This window comes from Eurosta solidaginis, chromosome 3 (genome assembly GCF_040869045.1).
Source record: "Eurosta solidaginis isolate ZX-2024a chromosome 3, ASM4086904v1, whole genome shotgun sequence".
NCBI classification, from domain to species: domain Eukaryota; kingdom Metazoa; phylum Arthropoda; class Insecta; order Diptera; family Tephritidae; genus Eurosta; species Eurosta solidaginis.
In genome coordinates, this window is record NC_090321.1 from 115,857,687 (window position 1) to 115,877,263 (window position 19,577).

The window sequence follows — 19,577 nt, forward strand, 5'->3', positions numbered from 1 at the left end:
CTTTTCACCATGTGCTGCCGGCAAGCGACTTCAGGATTTTGTTGCGACTTTGTACTTTAGAAACAATCTCGGTGGCATGAGCCTTGAAGGTTAGACTATTATGGAACGTTACCTCTAAGATGTTTGGGTGAACGACAGTCGGTAGTGTGACACCATCGACACGTACGTCCAATATTTGCGACATCTGTTCCTTCCACGTCGTAAACAGGGTGGCCGTCGATTTTGTTGACGATAATGCCAAGTTGCGCGAGGTGAAGAAACCGGAAAGATCAGGGAGATATAAAGTTTAAGCGTAAACGTCTATAGATGTAAAAAAACACAGCTAATATGCAGGTGAAAGCAGCAGAGTTGAATTTTATATATTTTTTTGTTTATTTACATTTCTTGGGGGAATATTTTGCACAGTGTACCACGATTTGGTAGGAGTCGCTGTAAAAGTCTAGTTGAGGGGTAGACTGCTAATAAGCTACCAAAAATATCGAGAGAGGTGTCAAACGACGCGTCTTGACATCAGTATTATTAATCCAAAGGCGGAAAATAAAAATTTTGACTCGTTCAAAAGATATTAACGAAAAACCGAAAAAATACCCGCGGGTGCCTCCGACACATGGGATGGGATCCATAGTATTTTTGCGCAGAGCACCTCTCTGCATTGGCGGTCTTCGGCCGCGCTTATAAAAAATTACCCTGGGTGGGTCCAACATCGGTTTGGAGACCAAAACTATATCCACGCAAAACACTTATGTTCACAATTTTTTTTTGTGAGTAAACAACATTACAACAACCACATGAAAATCGCCTAGTTCATCTGCAAATATCTCCGGACGGAGAGAACATTTTTCTTTTCCGCCTTCGGATTATTCTTGTCGAGGTCAATACGCGTCTTTTGGCACTTCTCTCGATATCTTTGGTAGCGTATTAGTAGTTGAACCCTCAACTAGACTTTTACCCCACAAATTGTCATCCTCCCAGTAGCTCCTTGCAGCGGGACTGCGCCATACTGTCCTGCTCCGGGAAGGTGTCGAACCCAATCCGGGTCCTTCTCCTGACCCCGGTCCTGAGAAATGGTTTTGCTGCGAATGCCGGAAAAGAATATTTTAGGGCGGTCATTCTCCTGCCAATGTGTCACGTGCAAGTGATGGTTGCATCGGACAGGTTATTCTGGGCTAGATCCCAAAACCCGACGCCTTCGTAACTTTTATAAATCTTTTGTGGCACCTTGCTGTTCACGCCCAATGGCGTCCCATAGTATACGCCTCATCGCCCCCAATATCTTTCAGCAGATCTGCTGCTTAGCAAGTCACAAAAAGTACCCGCTGCTGCTCGAGCCCTACGTCGCCACCAGCTCATACGGCCGCTCTCACTCATAACAACAATATCCATAGTAGAGTCGGTAGCAATGCCGAACATCAGCCTCCGCCCCCTCTTTTCCAGCAGCAGTCGTATAGGTAAGGGAAACAGACTCTTACAGCCCTATTCTTGCATTTGACAAATTGTCAATAAGTTGATAAGTAATCAAGATTTTTATCAAGTTGACAATTATTTCTATTCTGAGCATAAATTGACAACTCTAAAAAACTCTACGACCTGTGCTTTTCACCATTCTGTGGTGACCTAAATAAAGTAAACAGAAATCAGCTGTTTAGTGCAAAAATCGCGAAATGGAATAAACGTAAGTGTTACGTCGCTGGTAGTGTGGATAAATCCACGCCGTTGAGTTGTTAGCGCGGCGCCATAACCTGTGCTTACGAAACAAACCCGCTCGTCAGCTGTCAGTGCATTTTCACCTGTTGTTCTCCGCTAACATCAACATCTTTCCTTTTCAACGAGCCTTTGGAAGCGAGCGGAAGTATTTCATTAAACAACTAAAATTAACAGCATAATCAAATTTTTATCAATAAATATCTTTGTAATCAAGTAGCTTATATTTGCATAGTTAAACACAAGTGTAAGTTGAATTAATTATATTGTTGAATCTGTGAATCTCAATAGAAAAATAAATTGCAGATTTTAGCGCTACACACATCCATAAACGTGTTGCTGAAAATATTGTTTAATTAGCATTGTCGCTAACATTTCTAAAATACTTGTTTGATCAATACTTCGCTCGAGAGCTCTTCATAAGCTTGCAGAACACAGGGATTTACAACTTTAAATCTCAGCTTTATAGACTGCATTGGGGACACTAATCACGCGGTGCGACATAACCTCAACCTTTAGTTAAAGTACTAGGTGAAATGGCATTTAGTTTATCGAAGGTGAGCGGCATACCCTCTGATGGTATAGTCACCGACACAACTATCTTCACTACCAATTCCGTTACAACAGCCACGACTGGCGTTGCTATCTCTACCGGCGACACTGTTAGTACTGGGAGCGCGTCAATGGAGATGCTCGCGCCACCACCTGCGCTAACAACTACGGCTGGATTGGGAACTGTAACTAAGGCAAGTACAGTTATCGCATCAACCCCTCGTCAAGCTGGAGGTGTTTTTGCTGAAACCGAAACGTCACCACTTCGTAGACGGTCAGGGATTTTACGAACGGAGAAACCACGTAAGCGCGCAGGCATACCACGCACAAGTGCATCTATAATTGCTCCCATAGGCGAAGAAAGAACTCAGGTAACTTGGTGTCCTATGACATATACCTCTGCATCGCACGGAACTGAAAATGCAAGTCCATCACTGAATATTTGTGGTGAGTTAAACAGTCTCAACATAAATAATCGAAACACTTCCCAAAAAATATTTTATACGACGAATGCGTTGTCGGCCTTTGTATCGGCACTATATAGCATAGGGCCAAACAACACAAGATCCTCCATAGGTTTAGCTGGGTTTGGCTACGATCCAGTGTATACGTGGTCTCAATACCCATGGGCAGGTAGGGTTGGCGGACCTAGCTCCACCATGCATGACAGCGGATTGTTTTCAGGTATGGGTTTACCTAATACTGCAGGTATTTTTTCAAATGCAGATGTGAATAGAAATTTAGCACCGCTCCACGGTACGACACCTTTAATGCCCCACGCGAATATTTTTGCCAAACCCGACTAATGTAACAGGAAATCATTCGTTTCACCCCTCGTTGGCTGATATAACCCTCTCGTCCTCTCAGGTTGCTACGCGCCACGTTATGTCCAAAGATTTACCAACGTTTTCCGGTAACCTTGAAGAGTGGCCCGTGTTCATCACGAATTTTGAGCAGTCTACGGAAAGGTGTGGTTTCACCGATCAAGAGAACCTTATACGACTACAAAAGTGCCTCACAGGCCCGGCACTTGAAGCCGTACGTGGAAAATTAATGATGCCGAGTACGATTTCTCTAGCTATTGAAACATTGAGAATGCTCTATGGGCGACCTGACGTTATACATCACACTTTGCAGCGAAAACTACGACAACATCCGAACGTAAAAATGGAAAAGATGGAAACTCTAATAAATTTTGCATTGGCACTGCAAAATTACCGCGCAACCATACAAGCGATCGGGCTGAGCGATTACTTGAACGATCCAATGCTAATAAATGAACTTTTAACGAAATTACCATGCGAGTTGAAACTAGATTGGGGTAGATATAGGTTGACACACATGAGGGTAGACTTAAAGTTGTTCGATGAGTGGCTCTTTAATCTAGCAACGTGTGCTAGTCAGGTTACTCCAATTAGCAATGGGTCTGGTCAAACAGAAGAAAAGTCTGCTCACAGACGAGGCGAAAGATTAATGGTACACGATGTCGTCGATGCGAATAAGGGGGATAGGTGTCCTAAATGCGGTAAGGACCATCGTCTCTCCGATTGTGCTGATTTTCGAAACTAGAGCAGAGATGCAAGATGGCGGATGGTTCGCGATCTCGCATTTCGTCCGTCGGTGCAACTCAAGTAAGCTATGTGGTATTGATGGTTGTAAAATGCGACATAACCCGTTGCTGCATGGTTCCGCGCAAACTAATGCTAGGGCCTCGGAATCCAACCAAGGTACAAAGAACGACACTGTTATGTTTCATGGAAAGAATTCTCAAGCATTATTTCGGTACGTTCCGGTAACACTCTACAATAAAGGAAAGTCCATTGACACGTTTGCGTTTATAGACGAAGGGTCTGCTTGTACTCTGGACGAACATGAAGTGACAGATGAACTTGGCATCGACGGACCAACAAAGGAGCTATGTTTGCAGTGGACAGGGGAAATTTTGCAGAGCGAAGCTGACTCGAAATGTGTATCCATCCAAATTTCCGCCCAAAGAAACGGTGCGAAACAATTTTGTTTACACGGCGTCCGTACGGTATCAAACCTGAACTTACCTGTTCAAACGCTTGAACTGTCTACAATAACTGCGCGTGGACATCTTAAGAATCTTCCAATCTCTCCATACAAAGCGGTGCGAGCACGAATCCTTATAGGCCTTGATAATTTAAAATTAGGTGCGCCTTTGGAGATACGGGAAGGCAAGGGAGACGATCTTATGGCAGCAAAGTGCAAGTTATGGTGGTCAGTTTACGGCCGAAAAGATGAAGCGGATACTTCCCTCTCCCGCGTATTGCACGCATGTAACGTTGACGGTCGTCTCGAAGAACTCGTAAAGTCCCATTTCTCGCTTGAGGCTATAGGTACCCGTCCCCTTAAACCTTTGATGTCAAAGGAGAATGAACGTTGTCAGCTTATTATGGACTTGAAAACACGGTATCTGCCCGATGAGAAACGATGGGAAACTGGACTACTCTGGAAACACGACCACATTGAACTACCGAATTCTTTGCCGATGGCTTACCGCCGCCTTCGCTGTTTGGAAAATAAAATGGTCCGAGATCCGGATCTGAAATCTTTCCTCATCGATACAATTAGGGATTATGAACGAAAAGGCTACATTAGGAAGACGACACCTGAAGAAAATATAGCTAGCCGCAAATCGTGGTTTATTCCCATATTTACTGTGACCAATGTAAACAAAAATAAAAGACGCCTAGTTTGGGATGCTGCTGCCGCAGTCAATAACGTGGCACTCAATTCCGTACTGTTGAAAGGACCGGATCTCTCTAACTCACTAATAGGCATACTCATTAGGTTTCGGGAGAGGCCTATTGCCCTTTGTGGTCATATTAGAGAGATGTTCCACCAGATACGTGTGTGCGCGGATGACCAGGTTGCGCAAAAGTTCTTGTGGCGTGATGGCGATGCCACTAGGGATCCGGACACGTACGTCATGCAGGTCATGACCTTTGGTGCAAGCTGTTCCCCGTCGTTATCGAATTTCGTCAAAGATAAAAACGCGTCACGTTTCCAAGATGAACATCCTGTAGCAGTTAAGGCCATTTTGGAGAACACATATGTGGATGACTGGCTGCAAAGCACGACTTCAGTGGATGAGATGATACGTGTGGCTACGAAGGTGAGAGATATTCACGCCGACTGGGGACTCGAGATGCGTAACTGGATATCCAACTCCAAAGATGTCTTATTTGCATTAACGAGCCATTCGGTCCACGGTATTAAAAATATCGACCAAGCAGACGCGAAGCACGAGAAGGTGCTTGGTATGTGGTGGCTCCCGAGTGACGACACCTTCTCATTTTTCAAAAACTTTCCGAAAGGCGTCCTAGACGAAAACATCACTCCCTCAAACCGGCAAATCTTAAGGGTAATAATGACGGTCTTTGAACCCTTGGGCCTCCTTGGGTTTTTTATGATTTACGCGAAAATCCTTATGCAGGAGGTATGGCGTTCCGTTGTCCAGTGGGACGAACTTCTCCATCGTGAAGAAGAAGAGAAATGGTTTCGTTGGGTTCGTAACTTGCGAAAAATCCCAGATATTCGCATTCCACGTTGTTTTCCGCTGGTAAGTTTTTCGGAGGAACTGGAATTGCACACCTTCGTGGATGCTAGTATTGATGCTTACGCTGCCGTAGTCTACCTGCGAGCAAAGCGAGGGCCAGATATCCCTTGCAGTCTAGTAGCGTCTAAAACAAGGGTCTCCCCTCTTAAACCGGTATCGATTCCAAGACTAGAATTAATGGGTGCAATATTGGGACTTCGCCTATGTCGGTTTATTTCAAATGAACTTTCAGTCGCAATCAATCGCCGCTTATTCTGGTGTGACTCTAAAAATGTGTTATTCTGGATAAGGTCAGACGCAAGGAAGTTTCAACAATTTGTTGCAGTACGTGTGGGAGAGATATTAGAGGACTCCAAAGTTGACGAGTGGCGCTGGGTTCCATCAGTGGATAACGTCGCAGATGAAGGTACGAAATGGGCAAAAGATCCAGAATTTAGCAGCACAAATAGGTGGTTCACAGGGCCACCATTCCTGCAAGAAACTGAAGAAGTGGCCTGCAGCAAATCTCAACGAAAAATATGAGACGGAATTGATCTGTCATGTAGAGATGCAATCGTCGCAACAGTCACCATTGGGGATTTCGATACCCGACCCTTCGCGGTTCTCTACCTGGGAAAAGCTGTGCAGAGCCCAGCGTTGCATACTTCTCTTTCTCCAAAATATTTCACGGGTAGCAAATGTATCAAGTCATTTTAAGAACTTTATCGGAGCAGCTGATGTAGAAGCTGCTGAGTTCGCTATTATTTGGTGCTATCAAGAAGATGCATTTTGAAAGGAAATAAATTGTATCAAAGCCGGTAAGACAGTTCCACGCGAAAGCATCCCCTTTAAGTGCTCGCCATACATCGACGACTTAGGTCTGCTTAGAGTACGGGGTAGAATCGATATGGCAGAAAACGTTTCATTTGAAACAAAACGACCCTTAATCTTACCACGCCGCAGCCGCATAACGCAGCTCATCGTCGACCTTTATCATCGTCAATTGCACCATCATCACAATGAAATAGTGGTCAACGAAATGAGACAGCGTTATTTCATACCAGGCATGAGGGCAGTAGTTAGGGAAACGACAAAATCATGTCAATGGTGTCGAATTCGGCGCGCTGTTCCGAGACCGCCAGAAATGGGTGAACTTCCAAAAGAGAGGCTAGCGACATTCTCCAGGCTTTTCACGAACACAAGCATTGACTTTTTTGGGCCCTTCGAAGTAGCCGTTGGCAGACGCCGTGAGAAACGATGGGGAGTTCTCTTTACGTGCTTGACGATCCGCGCTGTCCACATCGAAATATCGTCTTCGCTTTCCACTGATTCATTCCTACTGGTTTTAAAGCAGTTTATGGCGCGACGTGGTACTCCCCACTGTATTTGGACGGATAATGGAACGAATTTCCGCGGAGCTAGCCGCGTTATGGAAGAAGAAATTCAGCGCTTGTCGTGCGGTGATGTTGAATGCCGCTATCCAAAAATAAAGTGGAACTTTATACCACCCGTATCACCTCATATGGGTGGCTCATGGGAACGAATGGTTAGATCAGTCAAATCAATTTTAATGGATATTTTGAAAACAACAAGTTTGAGAGAGGAGTGCCTTCGGGCGACTTTAGCTGACGTGGAACATATTTTAAATTCTCGTCCGCTGACCTACCTGCCCCTTGACGCTCCGCAAATGGAGGCATTAACACCCAACCGCTTCCTTTTAGGAAGTTCGAGTGGTATTCGCGTGGGTGATGAAACTAAAGGAAGCGGTCCTACACTCAACAAAATATTTCGTATCTCAAACCAGATAGCAGATCAATTCTGGAAGCGATGGATTCGCGAATGCTTACCCAGCTTGACAAGGCGTGCAAAATGGTTCGAAAGGTCACCAGATCCCGTTGAACTTAACGACATCGTCATTATAGTAGACGACAACACCAAACGGAATATTTGGCGAAAGGGTATAGTAGTCGACGTTCATAGGAGCAAAGATGGAGAGGTGAGCAGCGCAGTCGTGAGAACAACCGATGGATTACTCACTCGTCCCGTCGTGAAGCTCGCCAAGCTGGACGTCAAGGAGTAAACCTCCAAGGTTTACGAAGTTTACGGAGGGGGGATGTTACGTCGCTGGTAGTGTGGTTAAATCCACGCCGTTGAGTTGTTAGCGCGGCGCCATAACCTGTGCTAACGAAACAAACCCGCTCGTCAGCTGTCAGTGCATTTTCACCTGTTGTTCTCCGCTAACATCAACATCTTTCCTTTTCAACGAGCCTTTGGAAGCGAGCGAAAGTATTTCATTAAACAACTAAAATTAACAGCATAATCAAATTTTTATCAATAAATATCTTTGTAATCAAGTAGCTTATATTTGCATAGTTAAACACAAGTGTAAGTTGAATTAATTATATTGTTGAATCTGTGAATATTAATAGAAAAATAAATTGCAGATTTTAGCGCTACACACATCCATAAACGTGTTGCTGAAAATATTGTTTAATTAGCATTGTCGCTAATACTATTTTCACACAGACGGCTTATTGAATAATAAAGGCAATTTTCTACATTAAGACGCTTATTGAGCTCAATCTTCCCTACAAAATTCGAATCTATTATTATTTCATTAGTAGCTAATCGAATGCCTAATGAAGTCAAAAGCACAATGCAACTCTGTTGGCAGCGTTCCGTTTCCGTTTCCGCTTCTTAGTTTTTGGTGTGTTCAGTGCTTAAAAATGTCATTTGTCAAAGCAAATGTCATTGTCTGCATGGCGGAACGATACAAGGTGGCCGCATCGAACAGCTGATTTTTTTTTTTTTTTTTTTTAATGGACGTTGTGGCAGCGCGCTGCCCTCAAGTGGCCCAATGAAACCAGGCTAATCCTGTTCACGCGATCGATTTATATATATATATAATAACTTTTTTTTTTTTTTTTTTATTTTGCCGAGTCTTTGATGGGCAGCGGTTTGTCAAGCGTCATGATCTGAGACTGCTCAGCTACAGAAGAAATTTCATCAGCCAAGCGTAATACTTAAAGAGAACAGAAGCAAACGTAGTATACATTAATTTAGAGAGGTGAGAACTATCAAATGTGTTTGAGTGAGAGTTATAATCTTGGCATAAACGCCGAAAAGGTTCATTTTGTTCGAAATTCGTTCTACATTGTTTCAGCAGAAGAGGTTTGAAGTGTCTCGATGTCCGAGAGGGAACTCAAAAGTTCACTTCATTCAGAAGGAATGGGCTCGAAATTGATCCATTTAAAAGTTTTGTCATAAATATCACACCAAGCATTTCCCTTCGACTAGCAAGAGTTGGAAGATTGATAAGCTTTAATCGATTAGTATAAGGTGGAAGATTAGTTAAAGAGTCCCATTGGAAATTTCTTAAGGCAAATAGTAAAAATTGTTTTTGTATTGATTCGAGACTGTCTGCATGGACTTGATAACGCGGATTCCAAATTATCGAGCCGTATTCTAATATTGGCCTAACTAATGTTGTAAAAAGTGCTTTAGTTATGTAAGGGTCGTTAAATTCTTTTGACCACCGTTTAACAAATGCAAAAACACCTTTGCCTTTATTCACTGTAGCATTAATATGAAGATTGAAACTAAGTTTGGAATCCATCATGACTCCCAAGTCAATAAAATTATTTACAGTTTCTAGACTATAGTTGTTAATTGTATATGAAGCTGGTGGCGAAACTCTCCGAGAAAAACACATGAATTTACATTTTTTGAGATTGAGCGGCATATAATTTACATTGCACCAGGTAACCAAGTGATTTAAATCCATTTGAAGCAAGGAATGTTCCTCAACCGAGGCACATGATTTGAAAAGTTTTACATCGTCTGCGTACATCAAGATTTTTGAGTATTTAATTGTACCAGATATATCGTTTATGAACAACAAGAACAGAATCGGACCAAGATGGCTGCCCTGAGGAACACCAGAAGAAACATTGATGACCCCAGAAAGTGTATTTTTAAAGATTACTTTTTGCGTACGATAACCAAGATACGAAGAAATCCAACATATAAGACGGGGTTGAAAACCGAGTAAGTAATGGGTGTGATACTTTGTCGAAAGCTTTACTGAAATCGGTGTAAATTACATCAGTGTGAAGGCCTTTTCTAAATCCATTAGAAACGTGGGTGGTAAATTCTAGTAAATTGGTGATAGGTGATTTGCCCTTACAGAACCCATGCTGCGAGCTTGCAATTATGGGGGAAATAGGGAATGTTAGGTGGTGGGTAACAATAGCCTCAAATAACTTTGGGATAGCGGATAACTTTGCTATGCCCCGGTAGTTTTCTATTGAAGACCTGCTTCCATTTTTATGAAGCGGAATAAGAAAAGATTCCTTCCATATTGTTGGGAAAACGCCATAAATTAAAGATAAATTAAATAAATCTGTTAGCGGCTGATAGATGTTTGCGGCACATTTTTTAAGAAAGTGTGTCGGGATCCTGTCGGGGCCGTATGAATATGATACTTTTAAAGTTTTTAAATAAGATAATACATCTTCTGAAGATATAAATGGAGCTCTGATTGAATAACATGAATCAATATGGTATGGGTATTCATTAGGTGGAACGTTGGTCTCAGTAGAGTAATTTGATTTGAAAAATTCCGCAAAGAAGTCGGCGATCTCTTGATCATCGCTGGAAATATTATCTTGGAATTTCATGGATGATGGAAACCCTTTCACCCTGCGTTTAGAGTTTACGAATCCGTAAAATGCCTTCGGGTTGCAAGTTATATTTCTTTTCATTTTACAAAGATAAGCTTTGTAACACTTTTTGTTCAATTGAAAATACTTGCAGCGTAGAATCGAGTACTGTAAGTAATGGTTATGTAAACCCGTCTTTTTGAACAACTTGAAAGATCGAGACTTTTTATTCTTTAAAATTTTAAGCTCTTTAGTGAACCATACTTGGCTTGTATCGGAATGTACACAAATCCGCTTAGGTACGTATTTTTCAAAAAGACAGTAAATGGTATTGTAAAAGTGAGAAACGCTTTGCTCCACATCAGCATTAAATGTTGGCCACACTATTCGAGATAGATCACGATTTAATTTTTTAAAATTGGCCTTCGCAAAGTCGAAGCGATAACTGGAGTCGTATCGTTTATTTCCGCTGTTACAAGCATAATTTACAACTTCGTAAACTATTTTGAGGGAAGGGTGGTAAGCATCTTCAGGTTCAATAATGGGTTCGCATCGACTAATGGAATATTTAGATTCATCATCCACAAAGGCTAAATCCAACACTCTTCCGAATTTATTCGATTGGATGTTGATTTGTTGAAGGCACAGCTCAGACATTCCGTCTAGAAATTCATTGTTGGAAGACTTTGACGAAACTGGTACGATATTAAAGTCAGAGATGCACCATGATATGTGTGGCATATTGAAGTCACCCAAGACAATAATGGAATCGGAAGGCTTTAGCATCGAATTAACAGTTCTTAGCAAGGAAATGTGATTCATATAAACGGACAGTTCAGAAGATGGCGGGATATAACAGATGGCCAAATAAATGTGGATATTTGCTAGTTGTGTGCGTATGCACAAGAACTCAGTTGTATCGGTGGCGGTTACGCAAATCTCTTCAGATGGTATTGAAGAGTGTACAGCAAGCAGAACCCCACCTCCAACCCTGTTCAGGCGGTCATTTCGATATATCTGGTAGTCATTACAGAGGATCTCTGAGTTAAAAACATGAGGTTTCAGCCAGGTTTCGGTTAAAGCAATTATATCGTAGCTTGAGTTAAATGATTTTAAAAACAGTTCTGTTAACTTGGTGTTTAAGCCTCTAACATTTTGGTAAAGTATATCTAAAGCAGATTTTTCGTTCAGTTTTTTGACTCAGTGTTATTAACAGGGATCTTTGCCAAGTTTGGAACACTCTTATTCCGCCTATATTCAAATTCCCGCACAAGTGCCCCAGAGGGCCAAAAATTGTTACTCAAGATAGTGTCAAAATGGTCAATAGGTACATCTAATCTAAAGGAAGATACGTTTCTTTCATAACTAAAATTAAATTTCCGAATTGTTACGTCATGGGTTTTCCTTTTTGAGAAGATATACGATTTCAGATCCTCCTCAGTAGTATCCCTGTCGAATCTTGACACGAATATCGATTTTTTAGGAGGGACTACAACCAACTTCCTAGTTCCAGGCTCAGTCGCCTGAGAACGGTTTGCAGGTTCAATATTTTTTCTAGCTGCTAGTTTTGTTGGAGGATTATAACCTTTTTTATTTGATTTGATACATCAACTACCGGCGCAGTACGATTTTGACATTTGTCCATCGAATTTACAAGTACATGGAATTTTGTTTGTTTGTAGGTATGTCACCATGCTCCCACCTTGTATCGTTCCGCCATGATTGTCTGTCTCATCCTTCATACTAATCGAGCAGTTACTTCTGTGTGAATGCAAAAAATTTACGATTTCATTAGCAGGTGAAATGAGATCATTAAGTTTCTGTGTGAAAAAAGTATTACAGTAAGAATTAAATATTGTTTATTATTTTTTGTAACAAATATTTTAAAATCATGTTTTTTCAAAGAAATCAAAAGTGGAACATGCTACGCATGAGCATTTGGAGCGATATATCTGATTTTATGCTGCTAACACCGAAATGGGAATAGCAAAAAATAATCCGCGGGGTTTTTTCGGGGCCATTTCGGCATGACTTTGGAGACTCCCTCGGGGTCATTCCTGGATGGTTTTGGGGACTCCATCGGGTTCTCCCGGGGTCATTTAGGGGTAGTTCCGAGATCTTTTGGGGACTCTCTCGAGGTCATTTGGAGGTAATTCTGGGATGGTTTTGGGGACTCCCTAAGGGTAATTTGGGCGTAATTCCGGCATCTTTTTGGGGACTCTCTCGGTGTCATTTGGGGGACATTCTGGGATGCTTTTGGGGACCCCTCGGGGTAATTTGAGGGGACATTCCGGGACGGTTTTGGGGACTCCCTCGGGATAATTTGGGGGATATTCTGGGATGGTTTTGGGGACTACATCGGGTCCTCCCGGGGTCATTTTGGGGGACATTCTGGGATGGTTTTGGGGACTCCCTCGGGGTCATTTGGGGGTAATTATGGAATGGTTTTGGTGTCTCCCTCGGCGTAATTTGGGGGACATTCCGGGATGGTTTTGGGAACTCCCTCGGGAAAATTTGGGGTAAATTCTGGGATTGTTTTGGGGACTCCCTCGGGGTAATTTGGGGGACATTCTGGGATGGTTTTGGCGACTCCCTCGGGGTCATTTGATGGTCATTTCTGGAAGGTTTTGGGGACTCCAACGGGTCCTCCCGGGGTAATTTGTGAGACATTCTGGGATGGTTTTGGGGACTCCCTCGTGGTAATTTGGGGGACATTCTGGGTTGGTTTCGGCTACTCCCTCTGGGTCATTTGGGGGTCACTCCTGCATGGTTTTGGGTCTTCCTTGGGCCCTCGCGGAGTCATTTAGGGGTCGTTAAGGGATCTTTTTGGGGATTCTCGGGGTCATTTGGGGGTAATTCTGGGATGGTTTTGGGGACTACAACTGGGTAATCTGGGGGACATTCTGGAATGGTTTTGGCGAATCCCTCGGGTTAATTTGGGGGACATTCTGGGATGGTTTTGGGGATTCCCACTGGGTAATTTGGGGGACATTCTGGAATGGTTTTGGCGACTCCCTCGGGGTCATATGGGGGTCATTCCTGGATGGTTTTGGGGACTCCATCGGGTCCTCCCGGGGTCATATGGGGGACATTCTGGGATGGTTTTGGGGACTCCATCGGGTCATCTCGGCGTCATTTAGTCATGCAATCCCCAAAACTATCCCGGAATATCCCCCAAATTACCTCGAGGGGTCCCCAAAACCATCCAAAAATGTTCCCCAAATTATCCCGCGTGAGTCCCCAAAACCATCCCAGAATGCCCGCCAAAACGACCCCGGGCGGACGCGATGGAGTCCCCAAACCATCCCAGAATGTCCCCCAAACGACCCCGATAGGACCCGATGGAGTCCCCAAAAAGATCCCAGAACGACCCCTAAATGACCCCGGGAGGACCCAGAGGGAGTTTCAAACACGATCCCGAAATTAGTCCCAAAACCCCAGGAGGATGTTGCCACAATAATAGCAAAAGTAATAAGTGTTCTTCCATTTTCTCTCGATCGCACAATAACAGAATTCTAATTTAAATTTATCCGTGTAATAAAATTATCAAGAGCGTTTGACTTAATGACAATTTGTCAGCGAAAAAGCTTTTAATTTTTTACATAGAATAGCAATTACTTGATAAATTGTCAAACCTGACAAATAAGCAAGATGGTGAATTTGTCAAGTGCACAGAATAGGGCTGATAGTCTTGTTGAATTTTGACTAAAAAACTTTAACAATAGCTCTTGTAATAGAATTTTGGGATTTAAAACTATAAAGGTGGAGCGCAATCTTTCAATTTAAGGCAAACCATGTACTTGGGATTAACTAATTTATTATTTAAAATTTAAACACGCGCTCTACCTTTATAGTTTTAAATCCCAAAATCCTTTTACAAGAGCTATTGTTAAAGTGTTTTAGTCAAAATTCAACAAGACTATCGGCCCGATTCTGTGCATTTGGCAAATTGTCAATAAGTTGACAATCAAGATTTTTATCAAGTTGACAAATATTTCTATCATGATACAAAAAATGGAGGTAGTTCCCGTTAGTGTGACGTTAGCCACTCTACTTTTGCGGGGACAATGACAATTTCACCAAAAACAAGCTACCATATTGAAAAATTTTACGAATTTTTGTAATTTTGATGGATTTCATATTAACGAAATTGACTAAATTACTTTCATAGGTATATTAAATAAAAAAGAAAAAAAATGAGCCCCATGCCTTGGAAATATTTTATAACGAAATATCAGCCTAGAAAAGGTGTTTAATCAGTTTTTCGAGCTCCCGAAAATTGTTTTGGTGGAAGAAACATGGATGGAAGTATACAAAGCAAGAGAATATAGCCTTTTTAAGTGTCCGTACGTTTGCTCAGAACATTTTGACGAAACATACACGTTTGTCAATTGCTTGCTCAAGAGATGTCCTTATAAACCGACTCCGTAATTTCTTAATAAGAAAGTCCTCATTTTTTATTTTTTTATTTATCGTATAATTCCAGCGTTGCGCTTTAGGAGGGAATTGTTAAACAGTTTTTTAGGGAGAACATTTCCCTGTAGCTCTGCAAGTTAGCCACTAGTTATGAGAGTGTTTTTGCCCGTTGGACCAGGGGGCCCCGCCTATACACATTCTGTGCACTTTAAGCATTGACATAGAAGTGCAGACTTTGGAGGTACACTTTTTCGCAAAATGCCTTGAGAAATATCAACAGGATTTTTGTGTATTTTTTTTCTATCTAGGGGTCAAGCTGCCATAAAGATATGAGTCACTAACCAATGTATGAGTCATTATCCACTATTTTTCAATAAAATTGCATGTTTTACTGTATTCTCAATCGATATATATCACATAAATCGTGCCAAAGCATATTATTATTCTCTCAGACGACCATTGCGTTTTCTTTCTAAAGGAAATTTCCATCTCGCGAAATTTCGCCTTAAGCAGTAACGGTATGGCAACGCTTCTGGCAAAACAACAAATATTATGAAACTTGAAAAATCCCCAAATACGTCAAAAAATTTTGAGTAGAACTACCTTCTTTTTTGTATCATGATTTCTATTCTGTGCATAACTTGACAACTCTAAAAAGCTCTACTATCTGTGCTTTTCACCATACTGTGGTGACCTGCCAAAATGACCCCGGGAGGACCCGATGGAGTCCCCAAACCATCCCAGAATGTCCCCAAAACGACCCCGATAAGACCCGATGGAGTCCCCAAAACCATCCCGGAATGTCCCCCAAATCACCCCGAGAGAGTCCCCAAAAAGATCCCAGAACGACCCCTAAATGACCCCGGGAGGACCCCGAGGGAGTTTCAAACACCATCCCGAAATTAGCCCCAAAACCCCAGGAGGATGTTGCCACAATAATAGCAAAAGTAATAAATGTTCTTCCATTTTCTCTCGATCGCACAATAGCAGAATTCTAATTTAAATTTATCCGTATAAATTAAATTATCAAGAGCGTTTGACTTATTGACAATTTGTCAGCGAAAAAGCTTTTTGTTTTTGACATAGAATAGCAATTACTTGATAAATTGTCAAACTTGACAAATAAGCAAGATGGTGAATTTGTCAAGTGCACAGAATAGGGCTGTTAGTCCCTACCACCTTTTCCACCGTTTACCAGCACAGAATGTCTATGTATGGTCATCCGCCCAAGGCAGATCCTGCCTTGGACGGTGCTACTTTCCTAGAAGTTCTGGTGTCCGCGACGGCAATCCCCGACGGGCTTCAATTATCTGAGGCGATTTCAATGCCTATCACGATGTATGGCATTCAAACTTGCAGGCAGACAGTGGGGGTGAGATGTTGGCGAATCAATTAGAAGAAACGACATTCTGCACAATAAACGGAGACGCTTCCACACGTATGGTAGAAAGCGGTCACAGTTCGCCGGATATATCAATCGTGAGCGCAGGACTCTTCAACTGCGTCAACTGGCAGTCGATGGTAACATTGGCATCCGACAACCTGCCTATACTTATTTCGTTCGAGCGTACTGCCGACTTCATCGTCACAGAAAAACGCACTTTCATAAATAAAAGGAAAGTGGGATGTATACAAATCCTTTACAGACAACCGCTATACTGCCCTCCCTATCCCGACTGCTGCTCGCCATGGCCAAGGTGGTCCCGCTACTAAAGCCTGGGAAATTAGCTAACACAGGAGAGTCATATCGCCCGATATCTCTCCTATCGCCAGTAGCCAAGACGCTTGAAGCCATTTTGCTCCCCTACTTCAAAGCTAGCCTGTCATCAGCATGGCTTCAGAAAACTCCATAGCATCACCACCGCGCTAAATGCCATTAGCACCTAGATAAATTGCGGTTTAAATCAAAACCCCCATCACAGAACAGTACTCGTTGCGCTAGACCTATCAAAAGCTTTTGATACGGTCAACCATGGCACGTTACTGCAAGACCTGGAAGGGTCTACCCTTCCCCCATGTCTGAAAAGGTGGACCGCAAATTATCTGGGTGGTCGGCAGGCATCGGTGCAATTTAGAAACGAAACATTAAAATCAAGAAGAATTAAACAAGGGTTGCCACAGGGTGGTGTCCTATCCCCACGTTTGTTTAACTTCTACATATTAAAGCTACCTTCGCCAGCTAAAAAGGACTACTCCAGTCCTAAGTCCTTTAGGCCTATAAGCCTGACATCCTTTGCTCTCAAAGCAATGGAGAAGATTGTAGACCATGAGATTAGATCAAAGGCTCTCGTTAGAGTGCCACTACATAAAGATCAGCATGCATACAGAACAGGCAGGTCGACAGAAACTGCACTATATCAGCTGTCCACAGAAATCCAAAGTGCGTTCGAGTGCGGGGAGATAACTCTATGCGCATTTTTGGACATAGAGGGGGCTTTCGACAACACGACACACGAAAGTGTGAATCGGGTACTCGAGAGAAGAGAGATACAGCGTCCAATCCGTATGTGGATAAACGCCTTATTGCGTACGAGGATTGCCGAAACCTCAAGTGGGGACGGTACAGTAGAGATTAAAACAACGAAAGGATATCCACAATGGGGCGTCCTGTCACCCCTGCTGTGGAGCCTGGTAGTAGATGAACTTCTACAGAGGCTCTCAGACAACGGAATCCGATGTCAGGGGTACGCGGATGATATTGTTATCATTGTAAGGGGCAAATTTGAGAGCACCCTTTGCGACATAATGCAAAGGGCATTGAGGTTAACGAAAGAATGATGTACTGAGGTAGGGCTAAGCATCAACCCTAACAAGACATCCATTGTGCCCTTCACCAGGAAAAGGAAACTGGAAGGGATTAGGCAAATCACAATGGATGGAGTACAGATGGAGTACACGTCTGACGTGAAATACTTGGGAGTCACGATTGACTCTAAGCTCTTATGGAAGAAACACGTCGACAGCACCATATCAAAGGCCACAAGAGCAATAATGGTGTGCAGACGTATTGCAGGAAGATCCTGGGGATGCAGCCCAAATATCCTAAGATGGATGTGCACTATGATAGTGAGACCTATCATAGTGTACGGAGCAGTTGCATGGGCATCAAGAACAACCATGGTGACCGTACAAAAATCGCTCACCAAGCTTCAACGCTTAGCGTGTTTCTGCATTACGGGAGCCATGCGAACATGCCCGACGGCAGCAATAGAAGTGCTGCTTGAGTTAACGCCTCTACATATAATAATTGTGCACGCAGCCAGGAGTACTTTAGTAAACATAGCTAAAGAGGGATGTGGAAGAGGCAAAGTGATACAGTCACGGAGCATGGCGAAGCTGCAGGAGCAGATTCCACTTATCCAACTTCCCAGAGATGATACGAGGAAGATAATTAAGTTTGAGAAGCGCCTCAAAATAGAGCTGGGGAACAAATGTACGTGGGACACCTCCAGGATTGAAGCGCTTTACCAGGAACACACTATAATATGGTACACCGATGGCACGAAGACACCGGAGGGCATAGGAGCGGGAACTGAACCAAAATATCCCTACCACTCGAAAAATATCCGAGCATCTTCCAGTCCGAAGTTGTCGCCATAAGCGGGGGTGCAGAGATAAATTTACAGCGGGGATATACCAACGAGAAAATCGCTATACTCAGCGACAGTCAGGCTGCACTCAATGCATTAGCTTCGGTTGAGATTAAATCATCAACAGTCCTTGAGTGCGTGGAGAGGTTAAACAATCTAGGAGTCAATAACACCATCCGTCTGGCATGGGTACCTGGACACAGAGGAGTGGATGGTAACGAGCGAGCGGACGAGCTTGCCAAGTTGGCAGCGGCCGGAAAGCCAGTAGGACCCGAGCCTATGGTGCCAATATGGTCACATACAATAAGGGAGGGCTTTATACAAAAGGAGGCGTGCCTCAGAGAACAACACTGGCGCGAAAGTCCAGGACTACGGCAGGCAAAGGCACTAATAGGAGGGTACAACTCGAAGCGATATAAGGCTATGATTAACCTCCCAAAAAGTAGCCTTAGGATTGTAACAGGTATACTCACAGGTCACTGTAGGCTAAAGAGCCATATGCATAAATTGGGCATATCAGCTAGTAGTCTGTGTCGATTCTGTGATGTCGAAGATGAGTCTGCAGAACACATCCTGAAGGAATGTGTGGCAGTCGCGAGACGAAGACTTAGAATCCTAGGATCATCCAAGCTAGAAAATAGTCACATACACTCTCTGAAGCCGGGAACCATTCTGTATTTTCTCAGAGAACTCGGCTTGGATGAAGTGTTGTAAAGAGAATTGAGGGCACAATAGACCAATAGGTCGCAGTGCTTAACCTCACAACATCTATCTATCTATCTATCTACCTTCGCCACCAGAAAGAGTTACTATCGTTTCCTACGCCGATGAGTGCACAATAATGGCCGCAGGCCCAGGCCCACAGATCGATGAGCTTTGTAACAGAATAAACGGCTACCTCCCTGATCTCTCCAGTTTTTTGGCCTCGCGAAACCTGGCATTATCACCGCCTAAATGCTCCGTGACCTTATTTACAACATGGACGTCCCAAAAGTCGACCATTTTGAACATCCTCGTCGATGGCACTACGCTACCGACTCTCCCAAACCCCAAATTCTTAGGTGTGACGTTCGATCAGGATCTACATTTTGGTGA